At 38.0% G+C, this 16580-nt stretch overlaps 1 protein-coding gene across 2 annotated transcripts in view; it reads right to left on the bottom strand.

Annotated features, from left to right (window-relative positions):
• Ctnna2 (catenin alpha 2) overlaps nucleotides 1-9045 on the bottom strand; it is a 1046977-nt gene extending 1037932 nt beyond the window's left edge. For both annotated transcript variants that reach the window (XM_063229641.1, XM_063229642.1), the window contains exon 1: nucleotides 8883-9045. The gene's annotated coding sequence lies outside the window, so the exon portion shown is untranslated. The remainder of the gene's footprint in view (nucleotides 1-8882) is intronic.
• Between the last annotated feature and the right edge of the window lie 7535 nt (nucleotides 9046-16580).

The raw sequence follows: 16580 nt of genomic DNA, 5'->3' as shown, positions 1-16580 counted from the left end.
CAGGATCCTTAAAAGGGACTGATAGAAAACAGGGACAAGCTCTCATTGTTGGCAGGTTCTAAAATGGTTGAAAACACCTTTTTAAAAAATGAACAATAATTACTGCTTTAGCTGCTGCCTTAACAAGCAAAACATGAAAATCTTCTTGCCCGAGGTCCTGATTTCACAGATGGGCAAATTGCAATCGAGTTTTCCTGCCTGGATCCCAGACTACTGCCAGCTCCTGTCCTAACTGCATGAGCCTAAAAGTGCTTGGCTCTGAGTGCCACTATTTCTGTACTCGTCCAATTCCAATTGTTGTCTTGGATCTATATTCCTTCTCCCACAGCTCATACTGAAGGCCGGGATCTAAATTTTTTGCTGTCGCTGTCCCAGACTACTCTCTGTCACCTACTTTTGCACACACTCTTGCCACGATAAGCTGTGACTGCAATCTCAGATTTCTGCTTCAACCTCGTTCCTTCAAGACTAAGGCAGAGTGGCAGGCCTCTAAAGCAAACTGCAACAAACTTTTGCAGCATTCATTTCCCCTTTCCTTATTCTTCACAGAACTACCAATCTTTTCATCTCTTCCTTTGCCTGCTCTCCTCAGCCTTTGGACTTCCAGGAAAGCAGAGCCCATCCACAGGTGAGAGATTTTGATGTAGCGTAGGGTCTTCTTTTGTAGCAATTCCATTCCCTCTGCTGTTGGTTTAACTGGCCAGGAACAAGTGATCCAGTACTGGCCAAAAAGATAAAAGAGAAGCCTGGGGGAGAGGGAGACATTTGGCAAACCTTTCCCCATTTTGCAAGAAGGAACACTGCTAGTGCATGATGGCGTGCTTGGAACTAAAGCGGACATCATGGTACTGGCAGAGGATAAGGTGGACACACAGAGGGCAGAGCCAGGACAAAGGCCCAGTGGGAGCTAAGCCTGCATCCAATGCCTGGAGCCACCCATCTTCTGTATGTCTTGGCATTTTTACAGCTCTTTCCTACATTGTTTATTTCCCTGAGTGACCAGGATACATATACTACTAGTTTTAAATAGCAAACTTCTTAAATAAAGACACACACACATGTGTACGCCCACACACAAAATTAACAGCTGTGTTTTCTATTTCAGAAAAGTAACTTTTCACAGATTGTTTCCCATTTTAACATATTATGAATAAAACTGCTGCTAATTTTCATGTAAAAGTTTTTATACATGTTTTCATCTCACCTGGGAGCAAAATTTCTGGGTCATATGGTAACAGCACTTTCAAAATTATGAGAAATGCCAAACTGTTTTCCAAAGTATTACACTCCCATCTGTAATATATGAATATCACAGTTGCTTCAAAACCTCCCCAAAAGGTCATCAGTCTTTATAATTTAACTATTCTAGTGCTCATATAGTGGAATCTCATTGTGATTTTAAAACATCATTACTTTGGAGAAGAAAAGAATTAAACAACTACTTTTGTGTAGTGTAAATTTGCATACTTTCTTCTGTGAAATATATCCAGATATTTTGCTCAACTTTCCATTCTATTGCCTACGTACTGAGTTGCAAGAATTCTAAACATAAAGTCTTATTTGAGATAGAGATACAAAGAACCAGGAAATATTGTGTCATCTGAATACAAAGCAGTTTCAAAAAAATTGTCACAAAGTTTTACATGTCTTTTCTTTCACATTTTATTATTAGTGCTTTTTGAGTTCTATTAAATCAAAATCACAAAGACTTTTTCTCGTATATTGTCTTTCAAATATTTATATACTCAAAATCGCAAACGAATCTCAAAAACTTTATGCTCAATGAAGGAAGAAAAATAAAGATCAGTATATCTTCCATGATTTTATCTATATTAAATTCTAGAGAAAAAAATCAAATCTATAGAGATAGAGAGCAGATCAGACCCTAGAGAAGGTTTTAAGAAGTGGAAATACACTAAATCTTTGTTGCAGAGGTCTTTACACAAAAGTATTTGTGAATACACAATAAAGTCAATAAACAACATAAAATAAGTGTATTTTATTATATACAAAATGCACCACAAAAACTTAAAGCCAAGCATAGTGGCTCACATCTGTAATCCTAGCACTCAGGAAGTTAAGGCAGGAGGACTGCTACAAGTTCCAGGCCAGCCTATTTCACAGAGTGAGTTAAAGACAGTCTCAACAGCACAGTGAGACTCTGTTGCAAAAACCGACAGAACAAAACACAAGACAAAACACTAATATTAAATGGGAACATAGATCTGGACTCGTAAGAAGAATAATAAGCATAATTTTATGGGACACAAATGAACAAGGCCTTGCTCTGCCTGAGATAGAAATATTAACCTTCACACATCTGTAACTTCTTAAATAACTACCTTTTCTAAATGCATCCAGCCGTACCTCTTTCAAAGACTTTAGCAGACTTCCAACAAGCTAATGACACACTGAGATCATTCCCTAAATGGAGCTGGCAACAAACTCGTGCCTCCAATGCAGAAAGATTTAAAAAGAGAGAGGCAAGGAGGAAAGGATGAAGAGGCAAGAAGAAGAAACTCCTTGTTCCATGGTCTGAAGATTCTGTTAACTAAAATTTCAAATTTTATTGATGAAGGGAAAGATAAGCCACTGAAGGTGTAGTTTTTGCATATGTGCATAGTAGCTATTTGTATGTCTGAAGAAAATAAGAGGACACAATGAAAACTGAATCATTACACCTTAATATTTTAACAGAAAGTTACATGTAGAATTATAGAATTATATAGGTAGATACCTATATACCATTAATTCAAATCACTTAAAATACAGATACATAAATAAGACATGAATGGGTTAAAATACTTTTAGTCACATAACTCATTGGAAAATGAATTGAAAACTTAAAGAAAGAATCCAGGATTTAGGTTTGGTATGTTTACAAAATTATCATCTCAAACCAACACACTCCACAGAACACATATGTTAAAAATACCTGTTGAAAAAGCTGGCTATGGTGCCTCACACCTGTAATCCCAGCACTCAGGAGGCTGAGGCAGGAGGATCATTGGGATTCGGAGACCAGCCTACTGTACAAAGTGAGCTCAAGGCCAGCCTGAATTGCATAGAGAGACTCTGTCTCAAAAAAACAAACAAACAAAAAAAAAACCAAACAAAAACAAAAAACCTGTTGAATGAATTCATGCCAGACAATATGATAAAAGCACAGGAAAATCAAAAATGAAGTGAGGGACGAAGGTTTTTTTCAGATAACCTGAGTACAATGCACACTTCTCCATGCCAATTCCACTTGATAGGGGGTAAGCATACTTTGTCAGCTGACTATGTGGTCTGTATCCATTCCCAAAGAAACAGAACCGTGTGGTAAATTCTTGAGTATTACAGGAAATCCTTTCCCAGGAAGACCTGGGGAGAATTCACTGTGCTGAAGTATTTAAGAAGCATTTCCACCTTCTTTCACAGAAATGAACCCATGACATTTAGCAGCTGCTTCAGGCCGTATGAATTCAAGATAAATTGGTAGGATGAATTTTTACCAAATTCTCATCAGGATCAAAAGAGAGGAGCACCAGAACATTGGTCATTTAGGGAGTCATTCCTTGTAGTTTCTGAGTGGACTAGAGAAGAACGAAATGGCGCATCTCTATCAAGAGTTCAAGGCTCTAGTTCCAAAACACTCACAGGTCACTAAAAACAATCTTGGCTTTATTGCACATACAAAATGACCAACATAATCCCAATTTACACAACATGAACACCTCAGAAGCTTCCTATTAATCACTGATTATAGATCTATCATCTTTGGGATCATGTAATATTCAATTCTTTACTTTATCACAAGTACTACAATATGTCCATTCATGTAATTGAGGAAGATTGGAATGAGTTAGGATACGGTTATATCTCTATCTCAGTCTGGTAGCTCTCACCAAGGAGACACTAACTGGCTCTCTCAAAATAGCCAAGTTCACACAACTGCCAGATGCTGAAAAACAGTAAAATATATACTTTAAAAATCAACATATAAATTTACATTTTTATTCATATTTTTACTTTGGGAATTGAACACAAAGTGCTTTCAAATAACTAAAACACTCACAGCATTAACACAGAGCAAAGCAGGAGATTGGTAATTAAACAGGCGGTTAAAAGAACTTCAGCTCAACAGATGAAAGAAAATTAATGCATTGTGTCTCAACTTTATTCCAACTCCTCATTTGGTCAGAACTTTAACTTATGGAGAATCTAATTGGTTTTTTATTTTCATTTTTGCTAATACACATTATTATTCTCACATCTGAAAAATAATGGTCTAATGGTTGCCTACACAGATCATGCCTTTAAGTAAAAATGAGCAATAATCTCCCTTTTAATAATTAAGGCCTATAAAATTAAGCTCTATAAAGTGAGACAAAACTTTTGTCTTTTTTATACTTTGTTACACATAATTTCACAGATGTATAGAATGCATATATTTGAATTGGAATACAGCTCTGAGATTAAAAAAAAAAAATCCCTAATCAGGAAACTAAAAATGCATACAGTTAATTTTTTTCAAATACCACAGGTACTTTAATGTAAAACTGACCAGAATTGATATATCTGAAATTTTTTTATTTAGATCTTCAGAATCTTTATAACATCAGAATTTCAATAAAAGATATCAAAATAGAAAATAAAAACAATAGAAGTTTATAATTGTTAGTTTTTGAAAATATATTCACATTAGCAACTAAAATAACTTCAGATAGTGTCCACACAATCAATTCTCTGTATTATTAGTGCTACAAAAATAAACGTCAGAAGCTTTTTCCTATTGGAGGAAAGCAATGAAAGTGTGTTGACCTATTAAAAATACAGATTAAGGATAATAAGCACTATAAGACTTCTAATTTGAAATTGAAGGCAAGTTTTTCTGGAAATCTACTTTTGGATAAAGGTATCCAATTTGTATCACATATGCTGGTGGATGACTATTTCAAACTAGTTGGTGAACCCAGGCTTTTTACCAAAGTGTACAAACGTGTACTCTGTCACCTCATCTTCAGCAGATACTAATTTGTTCAGTGCAAATTCCTTAATAGACCCTCTGTTATTACCATATATAAGTCTCCCAGTAAGACTTGAAAAAGCATACTATATTTTGAATTATTAGTAATTCTGCATACCAATAAAAAAAGACTTTTGATAGGTAAAGTTAAGCCTGAAGTAAAAATGTAAACCACTTGTAAACATAATTGCCCTAACAACTTCCATTTCGTATATGTCAAAAGAAACTAATCATGGTTAACATTCACCATGATAGAGTCCTGGAATATTCACGTGGCAAAGCAAAACAAGGGAGAGTTGGAATAACTATAACATTAAATGTTGGCCGTTTAACAAACGTCAAAATTTCCTGCTGTCTCCACTTAAAGAAAAAAATAAAATGCAAAGAATACTCTGGGTCCTCACAGTGTTACATACTTTGGATTCTGTATCTCAGGATGGAACATAAAGTGTAACAAAAAAATTGAAACAAGTCCCTTGAATTGCTAAAATCATTCTATACTGCAATGGTTTGTCCTAACCTTAGTGACTCTATATTCATTCGGACTCCATATTTCATATCTCTTAATGCATACGTTAGCATGTCACATAGTTCAGTTCAATAAAGCAGCTTTCCTGTAACACATCACACTTCTTCCTGTACGTCTGCTTTTTTTCCAGGTGTGGTACCCTGCCTTCATAAAATCCTTCCTGCAGTCTCCCTACAAATCCAGCGCTACTATGGGATATATTTTTCTAGCCACACAGACATCTGCCCACTTTAGATTTCCTCTAACACTTACTTGTTCATGCATCTTTCTGATCCATGATTATTTATAATCTTGTAATAATTTTAAATCTTTTCTCCTAATTATAATAATGCTTACGCAATACACGCTTTGTACCAAGTAATGTTCTAAGCATATTTAACGTGTAAAGTAAACCCATGAATCATAGTCTACAGTAATTCCTGTTTTATAGATGAACAGCGAAACTTAAAGAGTCTACAAGGGCTCAAAGCTTCTAAACTGTAGACTCTGGGCTCACATCTAAAGCTCTGTACAAAGATCTTGTTCTATGCCACTGTGAAATATGATCTCATGCAAATACCTCTTATCTTCAACTAGACTGCAAGCTGAGGTCAAAGGGAGTGTCTTTCACTCCTTTCTACTTTTTTCCCATACCTCATACTATGTTGCACAGGCTTGCAAAGTGTCCAATACTCTGAGGGAGGCAGAAATAATATATCTAGAGAACTTCCTAAGGAGAGTTCACAAGATGTTCTACTAGGTATTTATTTATTTTGTGCATTCTTAAAGGTCCAGTCAACTAAAGACAGAAACCTCTGGAGATAAAATTAACAGAGAAAGTCAGTCTTTATCTGTACGGATTTAATGACCAGAATGACAAGCTGCTTATGTAGGACACTAATTCTTCTTCTACTTTATATTTTATTAATTTTACTCATTTCTCTTAAAATTATGTTGAAAGTCAAATAATCTTTTGTTTTTTATCTCCCTAACAACTTTGTGTTCACTAAGTGATAAATATTTACAAATAAAGGAAACAGATAAATGGGACCTTTCTTTCCTTGGCAAGCCCAGTATGAAAAACTGGGGCACCCACATCACTCCGTACAGGAAAACTGCCAGGAAGAAAAAGCAAGGCTGACTGAGGGGCCACCTTCTCCCCACACTTTCAACTGCAAAGCCCCACAAAGAAAAAGTAACAGGATGATCATGGAAAGGCATTTTTAAAAAATCAGGACAAACTAACATAGTATGCTCATATACTGTTACTGTGAAAGTCTTTCACTAGCTTTGTACCCAGGGAAACACCAACAACCAGAAGCACCCAACTCTGCAAGTTCACTATTAAGTAATGCAAGCCTTCAAGTACCTATGAGGTTCACCATGGTTCTGCATGACCATGTTACTTTCACTGACAATTCAAGCAAGCTTCTGTCACATAGCTGAAAAGTCAGGCAAGCCATTAATGGAACTGCATTCTTAGCATGGGGAATGGCAGGGGGAGTTTCCACCATTCCTAATATTCCACACTTCCCCAACACTGATTCACATGATTAACTGCATCGGCTCTTCATCAAATCTGCACTGTATCACTTAGGAAGGCAATTCTCCCCGTCTAAACTCCTACTTTTAGTGTCCATAAAATGCATAAGCACATATTGCACTACTGGCATATGATAATTAAAATGAAAGGAAAAATCAATAATTTACCCATACACATATTACTGGCAACTTCAATAAATCCAGTTTTCATTCCTCTACACGCACTCCTTAAATACAAAACTAAGCTATTCAGCAGATACCAAGTTTTGCAGTTTGATTTTTAGAAGCATATAAGTAGGACAAAACATACAAATCTCTAAATATTCTTTTTTTAAATTTACTCTTATACTGTTCGACCCCTCTGTGATGACAAATTACACTAAACCGGCAAGGCTGTCCTGCCATATATAAACTTTTTGGCAGCAATGCTTGCAAACAAACAAACAAAAAAGGATAACTGTCACATTATATGTGACACTGTATGTTACTAATACATATAGATGAGGTAAACTAAAGGAATCAAAGTCAAATACATCATTTTTTTGGAAAGAAGTAACAAAACCAATTGAAATTTTAAATTGTTAACTGTGGTCCCCTGAGGTAATTCAACTTTTCCATGAGTTTAAACCACAAGCAAAATTGCACAGAATATCTTTCTTCAGTCATCTACAAGATCCCTACGGTGTGGATGAGAAGGAGTACAGTTGTCTGTTAAAGACTACAGTGCAGCTAATGCTATCAAAATGGTATTTTTTATAAGCCTGTGAAATACAGTCTCATTTCTCTGAGACTAACCATTACCATCCTTTGGAAGTTAACCCATGATGAACAAAAGTGCATCAATCTCATCCTCTGCTTCCTATTTTCTCAAAGCAATCTACTTTGATGTGTCTGCACCTATGCTGAGCAAAGCATTCCACAAATAATGCTGTGGTGCACAAGCATTAAAGTTTAGAGAGTTTCTGCCTCTGAAGTAGGCAGTGACAGGACCAAGGACACAGGTTCAATTCCAAGCCAAACAGTAGGCGGGTGGTTTGAAAATGTCAGTCCACGGGGGCCTGAGGGAAAAGCAAAGAGGCTTCCTCTGCCACCACCCTTCCTTTCCCCTCCCTTCTCTCTTGTTCCTTTCCTCCCTGCTCTTTCCTTGTGGTTTCTCATGGAGACAATCAAAGCAGGGAAAGCTGGGTTTTAAATTAGTGAGGCACACACTAGGAATATGTAATTCTCGAGAGGGGAAAAATAAAGAAACTGTTGGGGATGGTGGGCTGTTGATAACATGTCTAAGTGACAACCCTCCCCACCCCCACTCTAATACAACACAAATCCGTAGATTCTGCCCAGATCCCCTTCTCCTCCCAGTTCCCAGTACTCCATCCAACTTGACCCCTAATCCTAGTAATTTAGAGACCTGCAGGGCATGCACCATGCAAGAGTGCGTCTCTCAGTACATGTGCCCGGTTTTCTGGAAGCCCCTGAATCGGACAGTTGTAGCAAGCAGGGGATGCGCCCACCCTCCCACTGGTAGGGGAAGAGGTGAAGGAAGGGAAGAAAGAAATGAAGACAAGAGAAAAGGGCTGCAGAGCCGAGCTGGAGGACGAGCGGCTGAAAGGAAGGCAGGGAAGAAAGAACCGGTGGGAAGGAAGTGGAGCCGGGAGAGAGGAAGAAAGGATGAAAGGAAGGCTGGAAGGGTGAAAGGAGGGGAGAGGAGAGAGGGATGTTGGGAAGGATGAGGGGAGGGAGGGATGCGCGGGGAGGGAGGGGAGGATGGAGAGGATGGGAGGGAGGCGGGCAGGGATGGAGGATGCTCTGCCCGGGACTCACCTCTGTGGGTTGGTGGGAGTTTCTCGCCTCCTCTCTCGCGCGTCCCCAGCAGCTGGAGTGGTAATCACGGAAAGGACTGGACCGGCGGCGGGGATGAGGGCAGCTGCTGCAGCCGCCGCTGGCCGAGGTGCGGCGCCGCCCGCTCCGCCCGCCCGGGTCTCCGCCTCACTCGGGCTGCAAGCAAGCCGCTCCCCCTCCCCCGCCCGCCGCGAGTCCTGCCCAAGCGCCAGCCAGCGAGCGGCAGCGGCCCGGTTCGCCGCTAGGGGAGGCGGCCAGTGCGCAGGCGCGGCCGCTCTCAGCCTCGCGCGTGCCCGCGGTCCTCCTGCTCCGCCAGGTTTGGGGGTGCGGTGGCGCGCGCGGCCTGAGGAGCGCCCGAGAGGGCGGGGCGGGGCGGGGCGGGGCGGAGCCGGGAGGGAGGCGCGGCGGGGGAGGGCGGCGGCCAAGGGGCCTAGCCAGGGCGCAGGTGCCGTATCCATGACGACCGCGTTGCCCTGGGGGCGGGGACCAGGAGCGCAATCTGGAGTGGCCAAGCCCGCCGGGAGGGACTGGGTTCTAGAGCGGTCAGAACTGGTGGCGGGGGTGGGTGGGATCCGGAGAGAGACGCGGGGTCAGCTCGCTGGGGACCTGAGGAGAGGGTGGCAGGGGCCCAGCGCTGCACCGCTGGAGGCCGATGGGGAGGAGAGGTCGGCTGGGACCTGAACCCTGGAGAGAGAGAGAGGGTTGCACTCTGAAGGGGAATGACCCTGTCAAAACGAATGGAAATTGTGGCCACTCAACAGCCTTTGTCGAATGTTGTCCCTGTGGGAATGCACTGTGACTCTTATTTTACCATGTACTCTCCTTACACATTTTGAGATATGCAAAATGATTAAGATCCCCCTTTTGTCCTCGACTTTGTCCTCGACGGCGGGGAGTGTATTCATCCTCCAGCCACCAGCAGTATGGCCTTTGGGGTCGGTGGGGTGTAACGGTTACGGAGAGGCATAGGTACAAAGCTACACCAAATATGAACATGAGTGACAGTTATCTCTATTCTGCCACAGAGCTAAACCACATGTTTGTTTGGTTTGTAAATCAAAAGAGAAAATCAAGGCAAAGCCTATGGCGGTTGGTAAAGCACAGCTGATGCTGCATCCTCACCAAGCTCACTGGCTGGTATCCCTGCCTGCGAGCACCGCTGCCTTTGTTCACGCGGGTGCTTAGAAGGCTGCCTACCACGTGGCGCGCGCACTGTTAGTGCCCCTCCATCACCGGCTCTGTTCAGCTGTTTGTTCATCACTTTGTTCCCACGTTGACACTTGGAGTTGGAAAATTATGTCAAACTCAAGTATCTTCTATTCTATCAAGTTTATTATTTAAAGAATACTGTCCCTGTACATGTCTGTATCTTTCTCTTCCATTATCTTCTTGGATTTTTTTTTTCTTTCTTTCTTACTTTTTCACTGCCAAGTAACAGGTTTTTACATTTCTGAGAGAAAATGGTCCGGAGTCACCAGATGTATCTGAAGAAACATCCTTAACCAGCAATCATGTTTCAGGACCACGGACAGTAGCACAGCGCGCTCCTCCCACTAAACGTTCTCCTTAGGCTCAGCTTATGGAAATAGGAGAAGCGGGCTAGCAAAGGCAGACACTGTGCTTCTGGAAACAGTGAGGGTCTGAAGATCTGTGCCAAAACGTCAAAACGTGCAAAGTGAATGGAAAAAGGAAAAGTATAATGTGGACAGTAATCGGTAGAAAAGAAATAGGCCTTCAGCTGGATTTTGAAAAGAACTGGTAAGACTGAGAGGCAATGCAAGACGCTGAAGTGGCTAGATAGGAATCTGTTAGCCAGCGGAGTACCTAAAAAAAAAAAAAAATGCATACTGTGACTACATGACATCTTCCTAAAGACAGATAACACCTCTAATTTTAAATATTTCAAGGATGTGGAAAGAGCAAAGTAGTCCCATTTAAATGACTGCAGCACACTCTAAAAGTGACATTTTATTAACATTATTATTATTACTGTAATTTTTCACCCTTCGGTCAAGTTAAAGGGGTTAAACTGAAAAATACAAGCCAAAGAAAAATCATGCAGTTCATATCTTTAAAGTTCAGATATTTGCTTACAGCTTTTACTTTGTATTAATTGGGCTTATATTTACAGTTCTATCTTTTGATTGGTGACTTACAAGAAAAATAATAAAAATAATAATGACAATAATAATGAAGACCACGTACTGTCTTGCCAAAGTAAAAATCTCTTATTGTTTTGCATTATGTTGTAGTAATGTATCTATTTATCTATAATATAGAAAGGCTTTTAAAAGTCATTTATAATAAATTCAGAACCATGTTTCTCATACAATTGCTTTAAATTTATTTTTAAAGCATAAAAGCCATTCCCAATTTCTTATATCCTTGACTTCCCTTCTCCCTTTAAAATGCACCAACCTGTTGTCTGTCAGAGACCATAAGAAATTACTCAGGCAATGCACTTGAGTCAACAACAGGCCAATTACAGATGATATTTTTTATTCTCTACCTCCAAGAAATTTACTAACGCATTTATGTTTCCAGGGAAGGACAGCAGCTGTCCTTGTTTATTCTTGTATTCAATAGTCATACTTGTATTTTCTTGTATTGTATTGCTTTAGTCATACTTATTTTTCTCTAATAATAATTGAAATATTGTGTATACACTGGGTTCTAAAAACCTATCATTTTGTTTAGCCCCATAATAAATCTAGGGAATAATTTATCTTCATTTTGCTTTGAGACTTCTTGTGAATCTATCTTCAATTATCCCAATTCGAATGTTATCTTTCATTTTGATGAACATATACAGCGGTACGAAAAGTAGTTTTCCTTTCACCATTCATTTTAAAGATTTATGACAACTCAGACAACAAGCAAAAAATGTAATGTCAAATGCATAGCATTATGTCCAAATGCAGAGAATTCTGTGTGTAATTTAAATATGGTCTGGTAGTGTGACCATCTGGATTTTTAGAAAATACTTCAAATCAATACTGAAATCTAAAGTAAAATTGTCTCTAGAGCTTATACATTTAAATATCAGATTTCTATATACATTGACCTCTATTCTGTCGGTCTCAGAAGTTTTTCTACAAAATACTTATAATACATTTTATTTTTAATGGACTCTTTTATAGCAGTTTGTTGCTCACAGCAAAATTGATTGGAAAGTACGGATTTCCCACATATCTCCTGCCTTCAAATCTCTCCCACTGTCAGTCTCTCCTACTACTGGAGTACATTTGTTACAACTGGTGAACCTACGCTGGCACATCATTATCATGAAAGTCCACAGTTTAGTTCTGTATTGCTTAGCTTTCCTGTTGCGTGGACAAAATGCCTGACATTCACAAATTAAGGGAGGGAATATTTGTAGCAGTTCATGTTTTCAGACATTTAGTGGAGACATCCTGGCAGAAGTATGTGGTGGAGCTCTCTTTGAGCTGAGAAAGAGAAAGGCTGAAAAGAACACTTGTGGAAAGGGCGAGAGACCAGTTATGGTTCCCAAGGTCACATCCATATTACCCCCATTCATCATTTAGGCCTATCTCCCACTAGCCATTCAGCTATTAAATCACTGATGGGAACAATCAATTGCAAGATTAGTGTCACAATCAAATGACATCTTTAGGAGTACTAATACAGTCTGGTTGAAAATCAGGAGTAACTAGCATGAGTTCTTTTCTGGTTTTGTACATTCTGTCAATAAGAATATGTATCTCCCCTTATAGAATCACGCAAAATAGATTGACAACACAAATCCTCTGAGTCATCTCTATTTTTCCTTTCCTCCACTAACCCTGGCAATCATTTGTTCTTTTATTCTATCTATACTTTTGCCTTTTCCAAAATGTCATATAATTGGAATCATAAAATACATAGCCTTTTTCAGACTGGCTTGTTTCACTTAGTACCGTGCATGGATGACCCCTTCACACATTTTCATTTCTTAGTAGCTACCTCCTTTTTATCACTGAACAGTATTCTGTCATTTGAGTGTGTTAAACTTTATCTGTTGATATTCTGAAGGACTCCTTGGTAGCTTCCACGCTTAGGACATTATAAAGAAATCTGCTATAGCAATTTCATCTTTAAGTGCACTCCATATAGGTAAGACCTCTGCCAGTATGTTTATTATATATCAATTATGCATTAATATTTCTCCTAGCATGATCAGATTCTATCAAATCTAACAGTAAATTTCCTCTCTTATGTAAAAAAGTGATTTAATCATCACTTTTGTTTCCCTGTGCTTTCTTTAGTATTAATTAAAATAAAGGGCTTTAGAATTAATTGATCTCTAGTAGAAAACAATCAATTTGAATTTCCTTTTTTAGGTATTAATCTTATTTTTATTCCTGGCTTCAGGTGTGTGTAACAGTTTACATGGTTATACACCAGTCTTATATTTGCAAATAAATATAACTGAAATCTCAGGAACTATGTGCATAAAAGTTCCTTATGTATGTTGAAATATTTCATGCTGGGAATTTAGCTCAGTAGCATAAGCACCTGCCTGGCAAGTGTGAGGTCTTGAGTTCAATCCTCAATATCAAAAAAATTTTTTTTCAACTGCAACATTACATATATTGAATTTACTACGCAGAATAATGGATATCCAAATATTTCCATTCTGCCATCTCTCAAGCCTATGAACACATTTTACATGGCAAAAAGAAGAACACACATCTACTTAAAATTATAAAATTTGAGAAGACACAATTATCCTGAAATGGAAATGTTTGACTGGATCCTTTGGATTCACAGTGTATAGAAAAAAACCATTTGTACTCTTCCACACTCTGTGGGCAGCTATCATAATCCAATCTTGTAAATGTAGTATATTTATTTATCTCATATTATAGCTGTTTCTCTAGTAAACACTGACTAATAGACACTTGCTGCATGAAAATACTCTTAATTTGTACATTTGTCTCTCTACTAGCAATGTGTCATTCTAGGGGACACATTCTGTGCCTCTGTCAAGGCAGTTCCTTCTAAGCTGCTTCAAGCTGTACATGTAGTAAGATTAGTGAATTGCATGACATTATTGCAGCTCTAATTTTAAATTTAGTCAGTAGTAATATTGTATGAAAATTCTTGATGGTGAGTAAGTCACTCCAAGTCTCCAGATGCTGATTGCGAGACAGGTATTGGCAGCAGGAAAAGAAGATTCAGTTAAGATGCAATTCCTGTGAGAAAAAAATCATTTCCTTTTTCAAACTGGAAGAAACCCGAAGTAATTAATCTGATACGAAGTGGTTGGTTAATGTTCTCCAAACAATATCCACATCTATTATTTTGTCTCAGCTACTGAATTCTATCCACTCAGCAATGACTGTATAGACAAAGAGCTTTGGTAAGCAAAGATTTATGTTATTCAACCCTTGCAAAAATTTCTACACCTGCCTTTAAAACTACTTTATACCTGATTCCATTGAAAGCACTGGCGAGTGTCTGAGGAATTATTTTTTTGATGTCACTCACAGAGCAGTTCCACACCTACGCATTTTCTGACAGGCTGTCCTGCTTAGCTTTTGCTCTCAGGATTCCCATCACTTCCATTGAAACCAGGTAACTAATTCAAAAGTTGGCCTCTTACAATGTCATCTTAGCCAACAAAAGACATGTAGCAAAAAGTTTTTCCTCTTTGTTTTTTTTTTTTTTTTTTGGATAATTGAAAAATAAAAAAAAAATTAGAAAATACTGACAACTGTGGAAAATTGTATTTGTTTGTAATGCAATCAGTCAGACCTTTGAATATCTTGAACGCAAATTTGTGTATTTTTTGTGTAAAAGTTTTACAAATTGGAATCAGTGTGTTTTTTCACACAATATTAGATTTTAGAATAATGTATATTTTGTTTTAAAACAGCAGCAGAAATCAAACTATGTAGCAAATAGTGGATATCCTGTGAAAAACAGAAGACGATGTGTTCTCACCACAATCTTTACCATTTGTTTTTAATAGGTGACTAAAAAACATGTGTAGAACTTGAGTCAAAAATGCCTTACAATGAAAGGAAATTGAACCTGGTGTAGAAATGCAGGGACTCTTTGTGATACCTTACAGAAGGATGTGGGATCAGTTTGTTTAACTGAAGATGCTTTTTTATCTTTAATGTAATAAAGAATTATTTTATTTAAAATTATCTCTTCTGGGTTAATAAAATATGATCTTTTGTGTAACAAAGAATAAAAAAGAAAAATGCACAATATATGTGAAACAGCATAGTATTTCATCATTATTTGTCATTCAGTTTAACAAGTATCAGTTCATAAATAGTTTTGTTCCACTTATTCTCATATGTACCTCCCAATCATAGCATTTTGAAAATTGTAGTGTTTTCCTTATTAATACATGTCTCAATATCTGAATGAGGTAGTTGTCTGGACTCATATGGGAGAAGTAATGATGGTAGGGAATGATCAAGTTGTAGATTACTAAATATGCTCAATCATTTCTTTATTCTTATGCCTTGCAAAATTTCTTCAGTATTATACCAAAGAAGCTCACCCAACATTGTTGAATACAAGCCATATTAAAACATAACTCTGAGTTCATAGCTGAGTCACTCCTAGACACTCAAGAAATCACATTAAATATAAATTTTCTATAAATTTTATTTCTTTCAAAAGAATTAGTTCCCACATATATTCCACAAATGTAAAGTAACATGAGTAAATAATATAAATATTACAATTGTGTTTTTATGACGCATGTTGCCTTGGGTAAGATTTTGCACTTGCACTTGTTTTGCACGGACATGCTGAAGTTTCAGAATAAGTTTGGAGCCATGAGGAATGGCTGGCATAGGTCTCATGGACAGCTTCCCCTTGAAAATCAGTTTCCTTAGAAGATATTATTACCACACTTTTTCAGATAGAAAATGTTAAATATCCTTCAATATGGAGATTATTTCTTCTAACCATTGCAGTTCAATGAGATTGTGTCTTCAAGATCCTCAGATTCATCTGTCTACCAAACTGTCCCTACACTAAGCCTCAATGTTTCTTTCATAATATATAGTCTAAATTTCACATATGAGAATGTGCTCTAAATTTCATATAAGATGCTTAGTGAACCAGTGAACTCAGTTGACATTGTAATTCTGGAATTTTCACTTCCAGATTTGAAATGGAATTTGAGATTTTCCCTGCAGGTACAAGATTATTTTAAGACCATAGTGAAATTCTCTGGGCTTTTGACTTTCCTTGAAACAGTATTTTAAAGCCCTAGGTTTATCAACTTTTTTCTGTAATAATCCAGTGCAGCCTCAATAAAAATATTTGCGTGTCTTTCAGCAGTCAGTACTACATAATAATTAAATACAAAAACCACTTGACTTGACACAGCCTTACTTCCAGTAGTAGGCCTTTCATCTAAAACAACACTAAGCAGCCTAGAAGATGTAATGCCACTGCAAGTCATGAAAGGTAAAAGTAGCCCATTATCTACTGGTAATGAGATCATTATTGTATCAACCTCTCTATGGTACCTTAACCCAAAGATTGTCTCCTTGAAACTTGCTTCCTGAAAATCTTTCTTAGATAAAAAATAAGAGCAAACATTCCAATGTTTTAAACTGATAAATTATAATTGAGGTAATTAACTCAGTAACATTATTATATGGTATCAGAAAGCCTGAGAGAAATAGAAAGGAATAAATTTGAAAT

The sequence above is a fragment of the Cavia porcellus genome, unplaced genomic scaffold (assembly GCF_034190915.1).
Source record: "Cavia porcellus strain 051 isolate PalLab524CR breed Dunkin Hartley unplaced genomic scaffold, mCavPor4.1 scaffold_18, whole genome shotgun sequence".
Lineage (NCBI taxonomy): Eukaryota > Metazoa > Chordata > Mammalia > Rodentia > Caviidae > Cavia > Cavia porcellus.
Note: the sequence above shows the minus strand (reverse complement) of the source record. Positions and strands in the feature narration are given on the sequence as shown.